Below are 2,933 nucleotides of genomic sequence, written 5' to 3'. Positions count from 1 at the left end.
GGGGGGTATCACAATAAAACAAAGATGGAGAAGAAAAGAAGACCCTTCCGATTAGTGTCGCTAATGCAGCCTCATTATGCACCTGATCCTGACATTTCCTAGTGCTGTTGGATTGGAGCTGTAAAAGTGTCTTTTGAGTGGCAGATTGACATTTGCCATAGCCACCCCTCCCATCCTCTCACCTCCTAGAACCTAAGTACTTACCATGACAACAGAGATTAGGAAGAAGGGAAGCAAGCAGGGCAACCAGTCAACTCCCTACAGAGGACAGACAGGCCCGAGGAGACAGGAGGAAGACGGGGCCACTAAACATTACTGCTCTGTATGAATGGTGTGATTTCCTTTTTAGGGAGCATTTAATAAGATACAGAAGCCAGATTTGGTTGGGCTGAATGCGAATTGCCATGGCAACCTGCTTTTGGAGGTTAGCCAAGTCAGGTAGTGACAGCAAAGCCGAGGCAAAGGTCACTCCTGGTGAGAAAGATGGCCATTGATAAAGTATTTTAACAAGACCCAGTGGAGCTGGTATTTGAAAGCTGCCTTCAGAGGATCAACTAGGTGCCAGGGATGGGAGACAAACAACATCAGGGAGAGTATTGGGGGGGGGGGGTCCTGCAGGGGATTCCACAATAACCTGGGGCAGCCTAGAGCTGTCCAGTACCTTGCCCTCCACCAAACTCTCAGAAATGAAACTGGCCTTAATTGCTCCCTTTTTTAACAGGTATGTGGGTGGGAAAGACATACACATGAATTACTGTGCATCCAAGAAGTGTGGTCCTGAAAAGTTTTAGATAAGCTACCCGGTTGTGCATGGGGTCACCTTGACCACTGTTGCTTCAGATATCTGGATGTAGTAGAATTTATAGGCATTGGCATAAATGATCTTCCTTCCATATTATACACAAAAAGCAAGTGTAGAATCATGAACACTGTATGTCCACTTATGCCTTTCCTCTCTCTCTGTCTCTCTCTCTGTCTCTGTCTCTCTGTCTCTCTCTCTCTCTCTCTCTGTGTGTGTGTGTGTGTGTGTGTGTGTGTGTGTGTGTGTGTACATGTAAATGTGAAGGCTCCTTGTATTCTCATCTGTCCTGTCCCAGACCTGTAGCTACTCACACAGATGCACTGCCACCCATTCCATTCTCAATTCCAACCCTCTACCACCCACTCCCCATACCTGATCGCCATCCATGTCCCGCTCCTACCCAGTTCCCTCAACAATGACCCAGTTCTTATGCGAAGTAAATGCATTTCAATGTGCCCGTTCATCAGAAGCAAGGCTGACTGAGGAATGACCATCTCTGGCAAGTGCATCAAACTACAAGTTACATCAGCTTTCAGAGGTCACTAATATGAAACATGGGGCCATCCAAGACTTGGGCCCATTGGTCACTTGACATCCTCTTATGCAAACTGATGCATTTGGTGAGGGCCCAAGTGCCTCTGTTATGAATTTGGCTATGGGCAGACAAGTGCATCCTAACTTATCAAAACATAATAAGGATTGTTTTCTAAATAGTTAAAGCTCAACGGCATTTTTCCTAGATGACCGAAGGTCATGTACTTACTAAAATAAAATCAAATTAGGGAAAACATTTGCAACCTGTCTCATGTGGACAGCCAGATCACCTGAGACTTCTGTGCTTCGCTTTGTGTTTTGGTTTGGTTTGGATTTTTTAAGACAGGGTTTCTCTGTGTAGCTCTGTCTCTCTTCAAACTGGCTCTGTAGACCAGGCTGGCCTGGAAATCAGAGATCTGCCTGCCTCTGCATCTCTAGTGCTGGGATTAAAGATGAACACCACCACTGACTGACTGTGTGTGTGTGTGTGTGTGTGTGTGTGTGTGTGTGTGTGTGTGTGTGTTTAATCCAGTGAGAATCACAGATAAAGGTTAAGAGAATACAACTCTGAGTGAAATCTTAGCTAACCTGATTTAACAAACAGTTCCCAAGAGAAAAAAAGATAACTGAGTCTCAACGGGAAATTCCTTTAAAGAAAATGACAGTGCATCCATCTCCCTGCACCCTGCCAAGCAGAGCATCTCTCTCCCTGAGCATCTCTCATGTTTGTCCTCCAGAGCACTGGCTAGTTCCTTTTATATGATTCCTGGGCTCCCTGGAGACTCCATTCTGTCAGGGCATCCAGTCCTCCGGGCTGCTTCCAAAGCTGCCAGCCATCCCTGGAGGGGTGTGGTTGAAGCAGGGGGAGAAGAGGAGAGTGAATACAGAGACAGTGGAACAATGACCGAGTTTCAGTAACTTCTTCAGGAATAACTCTGAGCTCTCAAGCAGGACACCAATCTGCCATCAACCACAGAAAGAGATCTACAATGTAAAAATAGCTCTTGCAAATCAAAAGCGGTGGGGAGTGAGGGAGTGGGGCAGCACCTACCCTAATGGAAGAATTTGCAAAGAGCATGCACAAAGAAATTAGAGAAGAAAAACAAATTGAAATAGGATGTTCAACCTCACTGGTAATAACACAAGTGGAAATTAAAACAATATTTCAGCTAGTAGATGAGCAGATTTTTTTTTAATTAATTATAACCAGTGTTGGCTGGGTATTCGGGAAAGGGGACTCCCGCACTCTGCTGATGAGAGAGTAACTGAGGGAAAAATTCAGTAATACCTCTCCAAATTGAAAGCCAGTCTACATTTCCCCCATGATTCTGCACCTAGTAACTTATCTTAATGAGTTCCTAAGACAGTGCTGTGATGTGGATATGGTTTGTTCCCTAAAGGCTCATGTGCTGGAGAATTAGTCCTCCATATAATGATACTGAGTGGGGTGGAACCTTTACTAGGTAAGGCTATTAAGAGGTGTTTAAATCACAGGCAGCATCGCCCTTAGAAAGATTAATGCCCATTTCATAGGGGTGGGCTAGGGCTCAAAGGACTGAATTGGTTACAAGAGCAGCTTGCAATAATGCTAGCTAAT

The sequence above is a fragment of the Mus musculus genome, chromosome 7 (genome assembly GCF_000001635.26).
Source record: "Mus musculus strain C57BL/6J chromosome 7, GRCm38.p6 C57BL/6J".
Classification (NCBI taxonomy): Eukaryota; Metazoa; Chordata; class Mammalia; order Rodentia; family Muridae; genus Mus; species Mus musculus.
Note: the sequence above shows the minus strand (reverse complement) of the source record.